Genomic DNA, 8,614 nt, shown 5'->3' on the forward strand with positions numbered 1-8,614 from the left:
GACCTCAGGAGGTCATCTAGTCCAACCTCCTGCTCAAAGCAGGACCGATCCCCAATTAAATCATCCCAGCCAGGGCTTTGTCAAGCCTGACCTTAAAAGCTTCTAAGGAAGGAGATTCCACCACCTCCCTAGGTAACGCATTCCAGTGTTTCCACCACCCTCTTAGTGAAAAAGTTTTTCCTAATATCCAACCTAAACCTCCCCCACTGCAACTTGAGACCATTACTCCTTGTTCTGTCATCTGCTACCACTGAGAACATTCTAGAGCCATCCTCTTTGGAACCCCCTTTCAGGTAGTTCAAAGCAGCTATCAAATCCCCCCTCATTCTTCTCTTCCGCAGACTAAACATCCCCGGTTCCCTCAGCCTCTCCTCATAAGTCATGTGTTCCAGTCCCCTAATCATTTTTGTTGCCCTCTGCTGGACTCTTTCCAATTTTTCCACATCCTTCTTGTAGTGTTGGGCCCAAAACTGGACACAGTACTCCAGATGAGGCCTCACCAGTGTCGAATAGAGGGGAACGATCACGTCCCTCGATCTGCTGGCAATGCCCCTACTTATACATCCCAAAATGCCATTGGCCTTCTTGGCGACAAGGGCACACTGTTGACTCATATCCAGCTTCTCGTCCACTGTCATCCCTAGGTCCTTTTCTGCAGAACTGCTGCCGAGCCATTCGGTCCCTAGTCTGTAGTGGTGCACTGGATTCTTCCGTCCTAAGTGCAGGACTCTGCACTTGTCCTTGTTGAACCTCATCAGATTTATTTTGGCCCAATCCTCCAATTTGTCTAGGTCCCTCTGTATGCTATCCCTACCCTCCAGCATATCTACCTCTCCTCCCAGTTTAGTGTCATCTGCAAACTTGCTGAGGGTGCAATCCACACCATCATCCAGATCATTTATGAAGATATTGAACAAAACCGGCTCCAGGACTGACCTTTGGCGCACTCCACTTGATACCGGCTGCCAACTGGATATGGAGCCATTGATCATTACCCCATTGAGCCCGACAATCTAGCCAACTTTCTATCCACCTTATAGTCCATTCATCCAGCCCATACTTCTTTAACTTGCTGGCAAGAATACTGTGGGAGACAGTGTCAAAAGCTTTGCTAAAGTCAAGGAACAACACGTCCGCTGCTTTCCCTTCATCCACAGAGCCAGTTATCTCGTCATAGAAGGCAATTAGATTAGTCAGGCATGACTTGCCCTTGGTGAATCCATGCTGACTGTTCCTGATCACTTTCCTCTCCTTTAAGTGCTTCAGAATTGATTCCTTGAGGACCTGCTCCATGATTTTTCCAGGGACTGAGGTGAGGCTGACTGGCTTGTAGTTCCCAGGATCCTCCTTCTTCCCTTTTTTAAAGATGGGCACTACATTAGCCTTTTTCCAGTCGTCTGGGACTTCCCCCGATCGCCATGAGTTTTCAAAGAGGATGGCCAATGGCTCTGCAATCACATCTGCCAACTCCTTTAGCACTCTTGGATGCAACGCATCTGGCCCCATGGACTTGTGCATGTCCAGCTTTTCTAAATAGTTCCAAACCACTTCTTTCTCCACAGAGGGCTGGTCACCTCCCCATGCTGTGCTGCCCAGTGCAGCAGTCTGAGAGCTGACCTTGTTCGTGAAGACAGAGGCAAAAAAAGCATTGAGTACATTAGCTTTTTCCACATCCTCTGTCACTAGGTTGCCTCTCTTATTCAGTAAGGGGCCCATACTTTCCTTGACTTTCTTCTTGTTGCTAACATACCTGAAGAAACCCTTCTTGTTACTCTTAACATCTCTTGCTAGCTCCAACTCCAGGTGTGATTTGGCCTTCCTGATTTCACTCCTGTATCCCCGAGCAATATTTTTATACTCATCCCTGGTCATTTGTCCAATCTTCCACTTCTTGTAAGCTTCTTTTTTGTATTTAAGCTCAGCAAGGATTTCACTGTTAAGCCAAGCTGGTCACCTGCCATATTTACTATTCTTTCGACACATCGAGGTTTGTCCCTGTAACCTCAATAAGGATTCTTTAAAATACAGCCAGCTCTCCTGGACTCCTTTCCCCCTCATGTTATACTCCCAAAGGATCTTGCCCATCAGTTCCCAGAGGGAGTCAAAGTCTGCTTTTCTGAAGTCCAGGGTCCGTATTCTGCTGCTTTCCTTTCTTCCTTGTGTCAGGATCCTGAACTCGACCATCTCATGGTCACTGCCTCCCAGGTTCCCATGTACTTTAGCTTCCCCTACTAATTCTTCCTGGTTTGTGAGCAGCAGGTCAAAAAGAGCTCTGCCCCTAGTTGGTTCTTCCAGCACTTGCACCAGGAAATTGTCCCCTACATTTTCCAAAAATTTCCTGGATTGTCTGTGCACCGCTGTATTGCTCTCCCAGCAGATATCAGGGTGATTGAAGTCTCTCATGAGAACCAGGGCCTGCGATCTAGTAATTTCTGCGAGTTGCCGGAAGAAAGCCTGGTCCACCTCATCCCCCTGGTCCGGTGGTCTATAGTAGACTCCCACCACGACATCACCCTTTTTGCTCACGCTTCTAAACTTAATCCAGAGACTCTCAAGTTTTTCTGCAGTTTCATACTTGAGCTCTGAGCAGTCATACTGCTCCCTTACATACAGTGCAACTCCCCCACCTTTTCTGCTCTGCCTGTCCTTCCTGAACAGCTTATATCCATTCATGACAGTACTCCAGTCATGTGAGTTATCCCACCAAGTCTCTGTTATTCCAATCACATCATAATTCCTTGACTTTGCCAGGACTTCCAGTTCCAGGGCAACAATGGTGAAACACTGGAATGCGTTACCTAGGGAGGTGGTAGAATCTCCTTCCTTTGAGGTTTTTAAGGTCAGGCTTGACAAAGCCCTGGCTGGGATGATTTAACTGGGAATTGGTCCTTCTTTGAGCAGGGGGTTGGACTAGATGACCTTCTGGGGTCCCTTCCAACCCTGATATTCTATGATTCTATGATTCTCCCTGCTTGTTTCCCAGGCTTCATGCATTTGTGTATAGGCACTTGAGATAACCCGCTGATCGCCCCTCTTTCTCAGTATGAGGCAGGAGCCCTCCCCTCTCACGTGCTTCTGCTCGTGCTTCCTCCCGGTATCCCACTTCCCCACTTACCTCAGGGCTTTGGTCTCCTTCCCCCGGTGAACCTAGTTTAAAGCCCTCCTCACTAGGTTAGCCAGCCTGCTTGCGGAGATGCTCTTCCCTCTCTTTGTTAGGTGGAGCCTGTTTCTGCCTAGCACTCCTTCTTGGAACACCGTCCCATGGTCAAAGAATCCAAAGCCTTCTCTCCGACACCACCTGTGTAGCCATTCGTTGACTTCCACAATTCGACAGTCTCTACCCAGGCCTTTTCCTTCCACGGGGAGGATGGATGAGAACAGCACTTGCACCTCAAACTCCTTTATCCTTCTTCCCAGAGCCACGTAGTCTGCAGTGACCCGCTCAAGGCCATTCTTGGCAGTATCATTGGTGCCCACGTGGAGAAGCAGGAAGGGATATCGATCCGAGGGCTTGATGAGTGTCAACAGTCTCTCCGTCACATCGTGAATCTTAGCTCCTGGCAAGCAGCAGACTTCTCGGTTTTCCCCGTCGGGGCGGCAGATAGATGACTCAGTCACCTTGAGGAGCGAGTCCCCGACCACCACCACCCGCCTCCTTCTCTTGGGAGCGGTGGTCGTGGAACCCCCATCCCTAGGACAGTGCATTTCATGCCTTCCAATCGGTGGAGTCTCCTTCTGTTCCCTTCCCTCAGATGTATCATGGGTCCACTCTCCACATTAGTACCTGTGGAGAGAACATGAAAACGGTTACTTACCTGTATCTGCGTTGCTGGTACATGGACGTTCCCCTTTTTTCTTCTGGAGGTCACATGATGCCAAATTTCATCACCATCCTCCTGTCCCTGATGTACAGCCTGCTCTGAATCTTCAGGACCTTGTGCCCGTAGAAGCATATCCTGACGTCTGTCCAGGAAATCTTCAGTTTCTCTTATGCAACGCAGGGTTGATACCTGTTGCTCCAGACCTTGAACCTTCTCTTCCAATATGGAGACCAGCTTGCACTTTGTACAGACAAAGTCGCTTCTGTCCTGTGGAAGAAAGACAAACATAGCACATCCAGTGCAGGTCACAACAGCTGAACACCCCCCATCCGTATTAAACAAGGGCGGTTTAGGTTGGACATTAGGAAAAACTTCCTAACTGTCAGGGTGGTTAAGTACCGGAATAAATTGCCTAGGGAGGTTGTGGAATCTCGTCATGAGAGATTTTTAAGAGCAGGTTAGACAAACACCTCTCAGGGATGATCTAAATAATACTTAGTCCTGCCATGAGTGAAGGGGATCACATTAGATGACCTTCGAGATCCTTTCTAGTCCTATGATTCTATAATTCTATGTGGGGGAAGCACTTTTGCCACATAGGACTTAAATAGCTAGTGTTGTCTCTGAAGTGTTATCCATGGGGTTTACAGCTGATGCTCTGATCCGCTTAGTATGGGCAGTGCAGTTTACACCATTGGGGGTCATCATTTCAGGCTCTCTGCAGACTCAGGCAGATATTGCCGAACTAGTCACACTTGGGGCACATTTGGAAGGTTTTCCTTGCAGCCATAAAGGCCAAAAAATTATTTTTAACAAACAAACAAACAAACAATTCAATATATAAATAAATAAAAAAAATGAAATGGAAAGCTTAGATTCTGGAGATTCCCAATGTGTCATACAAATATATCAGATGGGTTGCATATTAGACACCTCTAGATAATCAGATATTGTAGGTAGATCCTGTGGGTGGGTATATAATAGAGCTAGATAATGTGGACAGAGAGATCGGTGGGTGGGTCGATTGATTGATGGATGGATGGATGGTTAGATTCTTTAGGTGACTAGTCATATCGCTAGGTAGTGTGGATGGGTAGATAGACATAGAGAATTCTGCAGACAGACAGATACTGTAGGTAGATATTGTAGATAGATAAGTGCTCTATACAGAATTCTAAAAATGTAGGGCCAGAAGGCACCTCCAGAGGTCATCTAAGTCCATCTCCCTGGGCTGAGGCAATATTAAGTATAGCGAGACCATCCTTGACAGGTGTTTGTCGAACCTGTTCTTAATATATTCAGGCCAACTCGATTGATTTCACTGGTTCTTTCAGAGTAAGGAATGGGTAAAAAGTGATGGCTATCAGTCAGGATGAACAGGGAAGGTGTCCTTGCCTCTGTTTGCCGGAAGCTGGGAATGAGCGACTGGGGATGGAGCACTTGATGATTCCCTGTTCTGTTCATTCCCGCTGGGGCACCTGACATTGGCCACTGTCGGAAGACGGGATACTGGGCTATATGGGCCTTTGGTCTGACCCAGTATGGCCATTCTTATGTTCTTATGATGAAGGATGTGGCTCCCCGTATTGTATATGCCACTGGTTAGAGTGACAATGAGGTATAGTCGAAATGAGTGAGGCGACATATGCAATAAGAACAAGTTAGGATGAAAGAGCAATAACACCCCATCCTGTCCTTGTCTGTAGCTAAACGGTGTGATCACCAGTCTCCCAGTGACACTGTCAGATGGTAAAATCAGAGTGTACCAGAGCGGCTTCCGCGCCGTCCTGCAGACGGACTTTGGTCTCCGGGTGGCATACAACTGGGACTGGCATCTGGTGATCACCCTCCCCAGCAGTTATTATGGGTCCACGTGTGGCCTATGTGGGAACTTCAACCAGAACTCTGAAGATGACATGACGTCAGCCAGCGGCACCAGAGTCTCCTCCATCGTGGGCTGGGCTGCCAGTTGGAAAGTCCAAGACCTGGATCCCTTTTGCTGGGATTCCTGTCAAGAGAACTGCCTGACATGTGATGAGAGTACAAAGGAGCTGTACGGGGGCGACAGTCACTGTGGGTTGATCAGCAAAGCACCGGGAGGGCCCTTCAGAGAGTGTCACTCCAGAGTGAACTCCACTGAGTTCTTTGATAGCTGCATCTATGACGTGTGTCTGAACAGGGGCGCTACAAAAATCTTGTGCCAGGCGCTGGAGGCCTACGCAGCAACCTGCAGAGACTACGGGGTCACCGTCTATGACTGGAGGATGCCATCTGGCTGTGGTGAGTCTGACAGCTTAGTGTCCTTACTGACACAGGCATGATCAGGCTAGTCAGTAGAGAAGCCTGGATGTTTTTCATTCCACCAGAGTTTTGAGGAAAAATGCCATTCTTGTCAAATTCCAAATGTTTAGAAAAAAGTTCAGATTTTGAAAAAATGTAATTTCAAAAAGTGAGACAAAGTGTGTCAACAACATTTCAGGATGGAGCATTTTGATTTTTCATTTTGAAACGACTTTTGACAACAAAATTAATTCTTTTTAGATATATAAAACATTTTTTAAAAGTTTTATCAGGTTGAAACCAGACGTTAGTGTTTTGATTTTATCAAAATAAAACACTTTGATCAACCTCCAATAATGTCTGGGACAGGAATTTCATTTCCGTTCCCTTTTGGAACAGAAGAAAATCCAAAATCTTGGTATTTCCAATGAAATGGTAAATCTGGTTTCAGCTCAGTTCCAGTAGCCCATCTGTTCACTCTGTCGGTGGAGGGGATGGTGAATGACCTGAGCATAGAGTTGTGAATGACTGGTTTTCTTGGGCATAGGGATCAACACTGACTCTGAGCACCATCTATTGAGCTCCCTATTCTGCTCCTTGCAGTACAACACCCCCTAGTGTCACCCTTGGGAATTGGGGTCAGCACTGATTCCAAGGATGAGCATCCACTACTAAGCCTTCCACCCCACTCCCTGAAGCACAGTGCCCCCTAGTGCAACACTGGAGCATTGGAGTCAGCATGGACTCAAGTGGAGAGCACCTCCTAATCAGACCCGGCTCCTTTGTTTGCAGAACAGTGCCCCCTCGCTCCACACTGTGCCATTAAGGTCAGCACTAACTCAAGGGAGAGTACTCTTACTGAGCACTCCCTGCAGACCCTAAGTGTTCTTTATACCCAAGAGCTGACCCTGATGATTCACTCATGGCTTGTGAGATTTGGCTGCAGACATATATGGCCTTTTGGTTTCTGAATGCAGAAGTTAATTCCACCTCACTTATGGCTGTTTCATGCTGGGTGGACAATGCACTGCGTGTAAGAATTTTTCTGTAGCTCTCACTGCGTTTAGGCAGGTTGTTTCATTCATTTCCTGTATTTTTAAATCTCCCCTTTTCAAACTTGTCCCAGCCCTGCCCTGCCCTGAGAACAGCCACTATGAGGCCTGTGGGAACGCCTGCCCCGCCAGCTGCTCTGACCGAACTGCCCCCTCCTCCTGCCAGGAGCCCTGCGTGGAGACCTGCCAGTGTAATGACGGTTACATCCTCAGTGCTGACAAGTGCGTCCCCCTGGGGAGCTGCGGCTGTGACTACAACGGCCACTACTACAAACCCAGTGAGGAGTTCTGGGACGATGAGAACTGCCGCTCTCGGTGCAGTTGTGACTCCAGCCTGGGCACAGTGGTTTGCAGAAAGACCAGTTGCAAGGCCAAAGAAAGATGCTCCGTGGTCAATGGGGTCCGTGGCTGCCATACGATCAGCTACTCCACCTGCATAGGTACTGGAGACCCTCACTACACCACCTTTGATGGGAAAAAGTATGATTTCATGGGCTCCTGCATCTACCAGTTTGCGGCTCTCTGCTCCGAGGACCCCACACTTACCCCGTTCAATGTCAAAGTGGAGAACAACAACCGAGGCAGTAAGGCCGTGTCCTTCACCAAAAGGGTGACCTTAGAGGTCTACAATGTGACCATCAGCTTGAGCCAGGAGCATCCACGCAAGATCCAGGTAGGGATGCAGGATCACTGGGGAACACAGGAAGTCATTTCAGTGATCTCTTGTCTGGGCTCTTTGTTGTCTTCTTAGCTCTGGGAGGGAGCTGGGGTCTAGTGGTTGGAGTAGGGGGTGGGAACCAGGACTCCTGGATTTCATCCCTGGCTCTGTGAGGGAAGTGGGGTCCAGTGGTTGGTGCGGGGGGCTGGGAGCCAGGACTCCAAGGTTCTATCACAGCTGTGGGGACTAGAAGGTTAGAGCAGAAGGTGCTAAGAACTAGAGCTCCAGCATTCTGCTCCTGGGAAGTAGGGGAAGTAGTTTGAGCTGGGATTCAGACAGTTAGGATTTTATTCCTCTCTCTGCCCCTGACTGGCTTAATAACCTAGGACAAGTCGCTTCCTATCTTTGTACCTCTGTGAGCAGGTCTACACTTAAAACACTGCACTGATGCAGCTGCACCGCTGTAGCGCTTCGTGAAAACGCTAGTACGTTGATGGGAGGGCTTCTCCTGTCAGCGTAGTTAATCTACCTCCGCAAGAGGCAGTGGCTATGTTGACAGGAGAAGTCCTCCCATTGCCAGAGCAATGTCTACACCGGGGGTTAGGTCAGTGTAACTGCGTTGCTCAGGGGGTGGATTTTTCACACACCGGAGCGACGTAGTTATACCGATGTAAGATTATAGGGTAGACCTGGCCTATTTCCCCAACTCTAAAGGGGGTAATAAGACCTTTTCACTTCACAGGGCTGTTGTGAGTAGAGCTAGGCAAATAACTGGTTCTTTGACACACTTCAAGTTCCGTAAA

Source organism: Lepidochelys kempii, chromosome 24 (assembly GCF_965140285.1).
Source record: "Lepidochelys kempii isolate rLepKem1 chromosome 24, rLepKem1.hap1, whole genome shotgun sequence".
Taxonomy (NCBI): Eukaryota; Metazoa; Chordata; order Testudines; family Cheloniidae; genus Lepidochelys; species Lepidochelys kempii.